Source organism: Vulpes lagopus, chromosome 19 (assembly GCF_018345385.1).
Source record: "Vulpes lagopus strain Blue_001 chromosome 19, ASM1834538v1, whole genome shotgun sequence".
NCBI classification, from domain to species: domain Eukaryota; kingdom Metazoa; phylum Chordata; class Mammalia; order Carnivora; family Canidae; genus Vulpes; species Vulpes lagopus.
Window position 1 is genome coordinate 27248020 of NC_054842.1, and position 12287 is coordinate 27260306.

The 12287-nt window shown below is 43.1% G+C and overlaps 1 long non-coding RNA gene across 1 annotated transcript in view; it reads right to left on the bottom strand.

The window, feature by feature from the left end:
• Positions 1-5427: 5427 nt before the first annotated feature.
• Positions 5428-12287, bottom strand: part of LOC121478595 — a 57054-nt gene continuing 50194 nt past the window's right edge. Inside the window, exons 4-5 of the long non-coding RNA XR_005984545.1 lie at positions 8172-8289; positions 5428-6859 (exon numbers count right to left, since the gene is read on the bottom strand). This is a non-coding gene — a long non-coding RNA (uncharacterized LOC121478595). The remainder of the gene's footprint in view (positions 6860-8171; positions 8290-12287) is intronic.

Here is a 12287-nt window from a genome sequence, read left to right on the forward strand (position 1 = left end):
GAGGAGGGATCATGTAGGACCTCGGAGAAGGGCATTGTAGGGATTTTGGTTTTTCCTCTTTCCTCTGAGTGAGATGGGAACCCTTGGAGGGTTGTGAGCAGAGGACAGACACAATTGACTTAGATTTGAATGGTATCACTCTGGCTGCTGTTTCGGGTGAGCAAACTGGGTGAGCAAAGGGCAGAAGCAGGGAGACCAACTCAGGCACTGTTGCAGCAAGACATGGTGAAGGTATGGACCAAAGTGGCCACTTTGGAGGTGGTGAGGAGCAGTCAGCAGGCATATATATTTTTAAAAGATTTTATTTATTTATTTATTTATTTATTTATTTATTTATTTATTTATGAGAGAGAGAGAAGCAGAGACCCAGGCAGAGAGAGAGAAGCAGGCTCCATGCAGGGAACCCAATGTGGGACTAGATCCCGGGACTCCAGGATCACGCCCCTGGCCGAAGGCAGGCACTAAACCACTGAGCCACCCAGGGATCCCCAGCAGGCATATTTCAAGGATGATCCTATAGAACCTGCTAATGAATTGATATCTGTTGTAAAAGAAAGAAGAGTCAAGGATGATTTCAAGTTTTTGGTCTGGTAATTAGAAGGACAGAGTTGCCATCGACCAAGATAGGGAAGGACTGTAGTAGGTAGAAGGGGATGTCTGACAGCGGCTGTTTGGACCATGTCAAGTTTGAAATGTCTTACAGAGAGCAGAGGGGAGATGAAAGGTGGGCAGCAGGATATGCACTAGCTGGAGGTCAGAGGGGAGCTCTGGCCTGCCGATGGTAAAGCAGCACAGGGATGGTGTCTGAATCCGTGAGATCCAAGCGGGGATGTAGATGGGAGAGAGAAGGGAATGCAGCATGCTCGGAGTCCCTGGGCTGCTGGCTGGAAGAGCTGATTCAGGGTGACTAACCATCACTGTGAGGTGTGTTTCTTCTGATGACTGCAGAACTGCAAGGCAGCCCAGTAACCAGGGGTGAGTGGCGGAAAAACTGCCATTAGGGAATTCCTGAAATGAATTGCTCATTGTTTCTGTTTTGATTTTGATCTTAGAATGTGAGCTTAAACATCTCACGGAAAAAAAAAAGTTTTTCCCTTTGAATCACTTGCTTCTTCCAGAGCTCAAGCTCATGCATGTATGTGTGTGTTTTCCCTGAAGACATTCAGAACCAGAGGTGACATAGTGGGTTATATGTGATTGTCCTTCATAGCCTAGCATAGTGTCCCAATGGACAGCAGTAAAGATGGCTGGATTGGACCATATTTTCCAAATCCCACATCAGGGTATACTGGGGTGGGAGTTCTATGGCTTTCAGGTTCAAGAGGCAGGCACTCTGGGAGATGTAATTTAGAATTTCTGGGACATTTTGAGGTTAACAAGGATGAATCTGGGAGGCTTTCAGAGAACAAGGAACGTGCATTCTCCAGCCTCAGAGCAGAACACCCTCCCCCACCTTCTCCAGCAATAGAGGTTACAAACTCACCGACCACCTCCCACCTCAGGGCCTTTACCTGGCCAATCCTTTGCTTGACTGCGCCTTCCCCAGAAAGCCAGCCATAAGGCTCATTAACTTGCTTCAGTGTTTCCTCCAATGTCACCTAGTCAGTGAAGCCTCTCCTGACCCACCTTTTCACACCAGAAGCCCCTCCATCTACGCATGGCGCTCTCTGTCCTCTTGCCTTGCTCTCTGAGGATCTCTGTGGATTTCCCCAACACTTGGTAAGTAAGAAACTTGATTCTTTGTTGTTGATGCCCCCATCCCACCCCTATAAATGGTAAGCTCAACAAGGAGAGCCATTCCACCTGTTTCTTCATTGCTGTTTCCCCAGAGGGCTGTGTCTGACATAGAGTGGGCCCTCAACAAATATTTGTCGAATGAACATAGGGACAACAACTTAGCTATTCTGATTCAAGTGAGGTCTGCATGGCCTCTGAGACTTCGGGATTTCGATCAGCCCTAACAGGATTCCACACAGCCCAGAAACATGGGATGATACTTGATCTGCTCAGAATGAAATAAAATCCCCATATACTTCTCCCATGGGTGGAGTCATCCCGAGTGGAGGGAGCCGTAGGCCTTCCTGGCTCCAAGCCACTGGGACCCTCTACGTATGCTGCTCTGTCCCATCCTAACTCCTGTCTCGTGGTTGTGTTGTTTTGCTGATGGCTCATCTTCTCTCAGGTGGAGCCTCCCCTTCAGCACCCAGATGTCAGCAATGCATCCTCAGTCTAGAATAGAACCTTGGCTCTTAGCTTCTGTTTTCGTGAAGCTGGAATTTTCTGCTTGATGTCTTCTGCTCAGAAACAAAACCAACCAAGCCATCGATCCCCAAACACAACACAAAGTCCTTTTAGTCTTCTTTGCCTATTCCTCCCAGCCTGGTTGGCTCAGTCAAAAAAGCATGCGACTCTTGATCTTGGGGTCATGGCCTCAAGCCCCTGTTGGGTGTAGTGATTGCCAAAAAAATAAATAAACTTAAAAAAAAAATAAAGAAATGAGACTTACCCTCAAGATGTCCCTTCTGTCACTGCCCAAAGTCTCAGGGGCTACCCTGCCCCTGTCCGGGGCTGGATACAGTCCGATGGCCCCTGTCCCCTGTCATCTTTCTCCTCTTTCTCACCTGTGTTCCTATTATGGGTTGAACTGTGTCTGCTCAGAAGATGTTGAAGTCCTGTACACTGGTACCTAGGAATGCAACCTTATTTGGAAATAGGGACTTTGCTGATAATCAAGTAAGATGAGATTATTAAGGTGAACCCTAACTCGACATTACTGATGTCCTTATGTGAGGGGAGATTTGGGCACAGACACACACACAAGAGGAATGTCGTGTGAAGATGAAGAGATCAGAGTGATGCACCCACAAGTCAAGGGACACCAAAGATAGCCAGCAGACCACCAGATGCTAGGGGAGAGGCCTGGAACAGATTTCCCCTCACAGCCTCAGGAGGAACCAATCCTGCCGACACCCTGAGTTCAGACTGCAGCCTCCAGAGCTGTGAGAAAATGAATGTCTATGGTTCAAGCCACCCAGCCTGTGGCGCTCTGTTACAGCAGGTCTGGAAACTAATACAGTTCCTTCTGCCTGCCCACTTTCTCCTTCCTTCAACTCTCCTTCTCCCTGTCTTTCCTTTCTCTTCTCCCATTCCACCTCTCATCCTATATCACACTCTCTTTGGTGCGTGTGTCTGTCTTCCCACAGTGCAGTCAGCCCTGAAGGAAGGCTCCTCTAAGGACTGGACCTGGCTTGGCTCTGACCTGGGGCTCTTGGTTCTGGTTTAAGACAAGCCAGGTCTGGGTCCCTCCTGAGTCTGTGGCCTGGTTCTCCTCATCTCAAAGCTCCTGTAACTAACTTCCTTCCTTCCTTCCTTCCTTCCTTCCTTCCTTCCTTCCTTCCTTCCTTCTCTCTTCCTTCTTCTCTCCCGTCCTTCCTTCTTTCCTCCCTCTCTTCCTTCATTTCTTCCATCCTCTCTCTCTGTCCCCACCATGGTTTTTTTCTGATCACTGAATTGTTGAAAATGCCAATCATATTCTAAAACTATGGTCAACCAGTAATTCCTGATGCCGGGTAAGTGCTGGGGAATGGTTTGAGTTTTGTTGATCCTTAAATTGAGTTTTCAATTTTGAAGTTGAGAATCATAGACTCTAAATGAATTTTTTTTTTTTTTTTTGGTTTCGTAATGGTACATACAGGTACCAAGAAAGTTATAACTTAGGGTTTGGCTGTGGGGTTTCTTGCTTGTTTGTTTTTGTATTTTTTTTAATGATTCATTAACTTTTCTAACTTTACTGAAATTTGCAGCTTATACCTCGATAGAACAGGGGTATTTTAAATCACACAACTGCAGACAAACAGGAGCAATACTGGGAGCTGGGACAATGAACCCTCCAGTTAGGTGCCCATTGGGATTTCTGCATGTTATGTCCTTTAGCTTTTATCTGTTTTCCCACAGTTCCCAGCACCTCTAATGTAGAAAAGTCTGCTATTTGCCTAAAAAAGAGTTGAGTTTTCATTTTTTAAAAAATATTATTTATTTATTTATTCATGAGAGCTACAGAGAGAGGCAGAGACATAGGCAGAGGGAGAAGCAGGCTCCCTGCAGGGGAGCCCGAAGCAGGATTCAATCCCAGGACCCAGGGATCAGGCCTGAGCCAAAGGCAGATGCTCAACCCCTGAGGCACCCAGGTGCCCCCAAAATTGAGTTTTCAATTAAATTTGGTATCAGGTCAAAGTGTTTGAATAAGTCAGAGACTGAGAACCTTCATTGAAGAACAGTGGCCATCAGCTAGTAAAGAAACCCTCTGCTGTGCAACAAGAGTCGCCTGGCCCAGGTCATTCAAGACATCATCAACAGGTGACTGATCACCATTCAGTTCCCATCTGAATTGGAAACGAAGAGAAGAGCCAGAAATAAGATGAAAAAACAGTTCCCTCAAGCACTTGACTACAGTCGTGTCCTCTGTGTGATTTTGTTATAACATGTGGGGATGGCTGTTTGCTTTTTTGGCCTCCCCTGTTAATGATCACTCCATCTTCATCTCTCCCACATGTAACCCAGTGCCTGAGTCAGAAACACGTGTCAGATGCATGGTTCTTGGAGATGAGACCTGATGTACACTACACATTGTGCACTCAATGAATTGTTGACAATAAGGTAACAGCCTGGGATGGGGAACCAATGTTTGGCCTCAGAAAGGGGAGAAGGGAGTGAGTGGCCATGCCAGCCCCACTTCCTCCTTTCCTTCAGAGCACCTGACAGGACTGGGCCTGAGGTGGCCAACCCCACTCCTGCTTCTCTGATATAACCCATTTGGCTCAGCTTTTCTTGTGCAAAGATTGTACTGGGAAAGAACATTACCACTGATTAGGGTGTCCAATGTATAAATGCCACGATGATAGGCATTGACAGAGAGTGGTTTTTACACAGGGCTACCTCAAGGGAAGAGTGGCATCTATGATGCCTGTAAGCACCCCCTCTGTGCCCAACCATCACCAGCAGGGTCATCTTCAAATGCAAAAGTGGCCAAGAATATAGACACCTTCTTAGGTCCTTCTCAGATTTCCTGAGCTAGAGTTGATGGGGTGGGCCTAAGCATCTGTGTTTTAATAAGCCCTCCAGATGCTTCTGACATCTGCAAAGGATGGAGAGCTCTCTCAAAAGGAATGCATATCCTTCAACGTATATCATTGTCACATCACTATGTTGTACACCTAAAACTAATATAATATCACATGTCTGCTCTATTTCTTTTTTTTTAAGATTCTATTTATTTATTCATGAGAGACACACAAAGAGAGAGCTAGAGACACAGGCAGAGGGAGAAGCAGGGTCCATGCAGAGAGCCTGATGCGGGACTCGATCCCAGGACTCCAGGACCATGTCCTGGGCCAAAGGCAGATGCTTAACCGCTGAGCCATCCAGGGATCCCCATGTCTGCTCTATTTCAATTCAAATAAAATATTTAAAAAATAAAGAAGGCATCTCCCTTAACATGACAAAGAAAAATCCAAACTCGGTTTGCTTCTGTCTTTCTCTCTAGTCCAGGACATATCCTTCTTGGGCATGAGAGGGAAGCAACGGAGCTCAGTTTCATGTGTATAAACTTCAGATGTGCAAGGTCACATTCTCCTCAGTGTGGATTCAAAAATAAAAACACTCTTCTGGCCTCACACATAAACCAGTCTTGGTTGTTCACAGTTTCCCCATCTCTCTCCCCAGGGCAGGCTCTATGTTATGGGTGCTACACAGGGCCCGGGCATGAGAGGGAGCACACCTGTCCTCATCCTTGTTTTAATCCATGCCACGGTGTCCTGAAAGGGCCTGCAAACCCTTACAGAGGTTCTGCTGAATCCACATGCTCTCCAAACACCAGGCTTCTTTGGGCCACAGGCTTCCTGAGACACAGCTGCACCCCTCTTCTCGGGGGGCATGGGGAACTCTGTAAGACTGCCTCACTCCCCACCACCCTAAACCCATGGAAGACTTTTCTCCTGCTCGCACGCCATGCTGGTTGAAGAGGACTCTGGGGGTTTGTCACTGCTCAGGACTGTACCTGAGCATGGGGACACTGGTCCTCTCTCTGTGGGCCTTCTGTCATTTACCTCCACATATACTTTCTGTCTTGGGAATTAGCTTAGAGGAGGGGCGTAGGGCCCTTTCCAGGGATTTACTGGGATCCAAGGTCTCTCTACTCTCCCTTCAATCTTTCTGCTTCTGGACTAGTGGGTTTAAAATATATAGATTTAAATTTTGTTTGTTTGTTTATTCCTAAAGAGACTGTAGCAGCTGTGGTTGATTCACTGCACTAGATCCCTTGGCCTTGCTCTGAGCTCACCTGTAGCCACAGATGGGCACTCGATGGGTACCCAGACAGTGTGCCATGGTGCCCGCATCCCCCTGCCTGCCTGCAGATCTCTCCAGCATCAGGGAATTCGCACTCCTTCCTACAGAGCAAGTCAGGAGTGCTAGGGACTTAACTGCAGGAGCATCTTTAGCCATTAAGGAAAGGAAACTGGAGATAAGTACCTCAGTGAAATATAGCAAATAAGCTCAGCACAACCATTCTGAAATGTGGTCTCCATCATTCATTAGAGAATTTCCAGCAGGCGTGAGGCCTCGGTTGTCCACGGTGGCAAGCTGCTCATCAATACACCCTTTATCCACGTTCTCCCTTCTTTGTCTCCTTCTCACCACCCACTCATGTGTACTTCTTGGTTCTCTTCCCAAATAAGCTGCTTACATCCAAGTTCTGACCTCAGGGTTTGCTTGCAGAGGAATCCAAAGTAGGCAGGGATGCCGACCAGCAGAAATATTTTATCTATCCCTTTTATTTTCTGGTTGTGGAGGAAAGTAATTGCTGAAAGAAATAACTTCCTATAGTATCCTGCAAGATTATTTGTGTTCTTTTTGTGTAAGTCGGAATGTGCAATGAAATGGATAGCTATGTAATCAGCACTCTTTTAGATCTCAAGTCCTCAAAAGAGTGAAACATTCTTCAGCATATTCTATATGATGTCTAGAATAATATGTTGAAGGGTAAAGGCCTGACGCTGTAAAGTCAGTCCATCTTAAAAGAACAGTTAATCCCAGGACCCTAACAGCATTTTGGTATTCATGAATTATCCAATTCCACTGAAAGAAACTTTTTAAAAAGATCTTTTTATTTTGTTTTCAAGTCATGATTATGTATTTTTTAAAGATTTCATTTATTTATTTGAGAGAGATAGAGAGTACGCACAAGTGGGAGTGGAAGGGCAGAGGGAGAAGGAGGAGCAGACCTCACCCCTGCCCCACTGAGCAGGGAGCCCCATGCAGGCTCCATCCCAGAACCCGGAAACCATGACAGACACTTAACCAACTGAGCCACCCAGGAGTCCTATGACTATGTATTCTTTAAGGGCAACAACTTTTCTCCTAAAAACAAGAATTCAGAAAATTATTCCTGCTACTCAGTAGGCTGCTCAGCAATACCAGGTGGGTGTCAGATGGGGAGGGCAATCATGGACACTCAGCTTATCCCCCATGGACCCATCCAGATAGTGGGGTGGGGTGGCAAGAGCACTCCTGACTCTGCCTGCCTGGGGAGGCCTAGACTCAGGCAGTGGCCATGACCCAGTTCGACATCTTGCTGAGCCCAGAAACAAGACTTCAGACAGCTCCTGCCAGCTCCACACGGTACGTGTAACAGAAAAATTACTCCATACAAATTCAAGTGGTGTGCATTTCAGCTTCATGTTGTGAGAACACTCCAGGAGAGTCTACTTATTTCTTCCATCTTCTCAGCTACCACTGACTCTCTTGTCTTTGTGAATGAGGACTAAGATTCTCATAACCACCCTAGACTAGCCACGTGAGCCCTCTCTGGGTGACATCTGTCACTGTCAGTGCTATGATCTACTCTCAACAGACTCTGCTCAGGGGACCTCTGGCTCTTGTATAGGACAGGGAGGCTCTGTTTATAGTCTTCAGGTGTTCTTCCTTTTTTTTGGAGTGGGGAGGCATTTATGTCCCTACTTAGTCTATTGAACCTGAAAAGCCAAGCATTTGACTTCTTTGTAAGCAGTTTTCTTCAGTGCCATCCTTTTCCCAAAGCAATGAGGATGGGTGCCAGTTGTTAGAATGGGGAAGGCTAGCTAGGGTACAGAAGAAATTACAGAGAGCAAACTTACCAGTTATCCTGCCATTTGAGTTCCAGGTATCTTTGCAGGTCTAAGGGATCTAGGAGAACAATGCTCCCCTGTCCTTCATTATTCTTCTAATTCTGAGAACAAAGGTCTACTTTCTGTCCTGGTGAAAAAAGCAGAATGAATTCACTACCCTCTTTACTCAAAAATGTGTAGTTTGTGTATGTGTATGTGTATGTGTGAGCATGTGCACGCATGCATATGCACTTACAGCATACATTTGAAATAGACTTTGCAGATAATTACACTGACTTGAATGGGTTGAAGGGATTAAAGATGCTGCCAAACCTTTGGGAGTACCTGGAAGAATAATTGCAAGGGTGTGGTGTGCATTTGGGAGATAGAAATGAGTTATGTGACCAATATATGAGGTTTGAAGTACCTATAATTATTCTTTTGGAAAAGCGCTGTGAAGCCCTACTAGGCATATTTATTATTATATTGTCTCCATTCATTCTGAAAACATTACTGAATACCCACTATGTACCAGGCAAGGTGCTTGGCATGGTGGATAAAAAGATGAATCAGATGTGGCCAGTAAGACAGGTCCACAAGCAATTATAACCACAATACTGCGCTGGAAGTAATCACAGAGATGCCCACAAACTAATATTTGGGTAAATACGAAGAAACCAAAATAAACCGTAAAGGCCTGACATTTCCCCAAGCCTTTTGGTAAACAAAAGTGCAATTACCTCTCCACCCTTTTGTAAGCTGTAAGATCTTAGAAAGCTATGTGGAATCTTGTGTGCTTGGCTCCTGCTGGTGCTGTGACTTCAAAAGGCTTTTTAGTAGTGTGTTAATAATGAATTAAAGCCAAATTGATTCCAACTTTGAGGCTGCCACTCTCAAAGCCTTGCCTTTGGTTCTGTGAAGCTAAGAAGGAGTTTCAACAGATGACCCTGAGGGAGGAGGATAATCCTGCCATGGATGATGAATACTTTGTTTACACAATTTTCCATTGTGTCTTGATCCATGGAAGGTGGGTCTAGAGGGAAAATTTTTGTTTTCATCAGCTCAGAATTCTGATCATATGGGGGAACTTTTTTCTTTATCAACTCTGTTCCTGGACTTTTTGTATTACAGTTTTAGGAAAATATATAGAGAGACACTGAACTAGAGAGGCCCTGGTAAAAGGGATGAATTTTTGTGTTGGTCAGTTCTCAGGTTCTATTTCACTCTGGGAGGATATAAATGATGCGAAAAGTGGAGAAGAAAGAAAAGAAAGAGGCAGAAAGGGAGAGCCACCATGAGAGAGCCTAAGTTGATCCATATAATAAAGAGATGAGACAGAAGAAAAGGAAAAAAAAAATGAAGAAAGCCCTATGGACTGGGCATTTAGAGTGAGATATGTCGAGTTTAGAGGAAGAGATGCTCTGTACTAAGAGAAGAGAGGAAAGGAATTTTAAGATGTGGCTCTGTTCTTCACCTCTCAATAGCAGAATATGCATTCTTCTTAAGTGCCTATGGAACATTCTCCACAATAGACCGTATGTTAAACCTTAAAACAAGCCTCAATAAATTTAAGGATTGAAGTCATATAAAGTATTTTCTCCAACCAAGTACAATCAATACCAGAAGGAAATTTGAGAAACTTACAAATATGGAAATTGAACAATACACTCCTTAATAACAAATGGGTTAAAGAGGAAATCATATGAAAACTTAGAAAATACTTTGAAATAAATGAAAATTAAGATACAACATAGTCAAACTTATGGCATGTAGCTGAATAAGATTTAGAGGGGAATTTATAGCTCCATATGCCTATACTGAAAGAGAAGCAAAATTTCAAATCAAATCTATCCTACTACTTTAGGGTACTGCAAAATGAACAGTGAGCTAACCCTAAAGCAAGCAGGAAGAAGAAAAAATAAAAATCTTGGGCATTTTCTCATGTAAATATTTATAAAGCTGCCATTTTATTTGATGACCATGTAGTATTTCATTAGATAAACTATTCAGTGGTTAATTTAACCAGTCTTGTACCAATACACACGTAGGTTGTTGTCAGTTTTTTTCTCTTATGATAATCTTGCTTTAAATATCCTTATACACACAAACTCTCATATGAATGTGCATATATTTGTGAATTCTGGGAAGTGGAATTTCTGGGTCAAATAAAATATGTATTAAAAACTTTAAGGCTATTACAAATCATACTCCAAAGAGGCTGAATTAATTTACACTTGCAATAATAAAATATAAAAATCCCTGTTTTCCCATAATATTACCAATACAGTGTTAGTAGCCCTTTTAATCTTTGCCTACCTGATAAATGAAAAATGTTGGGAAATATCAGGAAGGGAGACAGAACATAAAGACTCCTAACTCGGGGAAACGAACTAGGGGTGGTGGAAGGGGGGAGGAGGGCGGGTGTTGGAGGGGAATGGGTGACGGGCACTGAGGTGGACACTTGACGGGATGAGCGCTGGGTGTTTTTCTGTATGTTGGTAAATTGAACACCAATAAAAATTAATTTTAAAAAAAATGGTACCTTAGCAACAAAAGCTCCAAGGTGCCTACTAATAAATCTCACAAAATTTATAGGGCCAACTATAAACTTTATCGAAGGAATAAAAGTAAAACTGGAGAGCCAAACCATGATCCTGGGTTAAAAGACTCAATATCATAAAGATGTGAATTCTCCTAAAATTCATCTATAATTTCACTCTCATTTCATTCAAAGTTCTCATTAAGCTTTCTATAGATCTTCACAAGCTATCCTACAATTCCTACAGAAGGGTAAAGAACCAAGAATGGATAATTACAAAGAGAAAGGAAGGAGATTCCTCTTCCCAGACACCTAAATTTATAAAGCTATAATAACTAAAATAGTGTGGCATTGGCAAATGAATGAGAAAAAGATCAATGGAACAGAATAGAGTTCAGATACAGACTGATAAAAATGTTAAAGTCTGATGATACCAATTCAGTCGAGGATGTGGGGGAAAGGAATTGTTCACATTATTGGCAGCAGTGTCAACTGGTACCTTTGAGGAGCATTTTGACAATATCCAGTAATATTGAGGATGTACATATTGGAAAGCCCAACATTTGCACTTCCGGGAAAACCTTTTGCACATGTTCACAAAAAACACGTGCAAGGATATTCACCAAAGCACTATAATGGCAAAAATAAGAAATAGCCTAAATGTCCACATAATGTCACATAATGAAGTACACATAAAACTCTAAAACATCATATCAAGTGAAAAGTTAAGTTGTAACAGGACAATGTAATATCTGTGAATTTTTGAAACAATCAAAATGACACTACATAGTAAGCCTATGTGGTAAACATAAAAATTATTAAAAAGTAAAATACTTTTAGGAGATGAGCACTACTAGGAATGGAGAAAAAATGGATTGGAGTAGGGGCAGAGGGTGTAGTAATATTTGTAACTTCAAATATTAATCAAAACCAAGGTTCTGAGGCCAATATGACCACAAATCAACTTTTTAAAAACTTGTGATGTAACTTTATGAGTGTCAATTACATCATTTTCATTATGTTTGAGACACTTCATCATCAAAAGAAATTTAACTGGTATCTTACCGAGATTTGAATATCCATTTCTGCAGGGCCTCAGCATTTATTCAGGATATATTAATATCATCTGAGAATGTCCTTAGAGATGTCCATTGAAAAAGGCAAACCCCTGGCCATTTTTATGTTTTACCATCTGGTAGAAACAAGATCTATGGAAATTTAGGGTGCTATTTAGGACATTTCTCTCATCTTCATTTTGTTATTCTTGTCATCTATCCTTTCTCATTAATGAGTAGATAATCTTAAAACCAAAGGTTCCTATGTTTATTATAGAAGGGCAAAAATAAGGGAAGGAAATGGAGAGATAGAACCTCCATAGACCTTTCTTCCATTTCCTGGGAAGAATATCTCTTAAAAGTATAGCAAGCAACTCCCCACCAAATCTCTAAGGCCTGAATGAAGAAAGCTGAGGTGTGCTAGAAGCCACCTTAAACTGAGCATGGCAGGAAGCTTATGCACTGCTTCCTCTTTGACCATGTATCTGGGGACTTGGCCCCTAGTCTAGCTTCCCCATTGTGTCTCCTCCCAAGAACCACAAAAGCCCACAT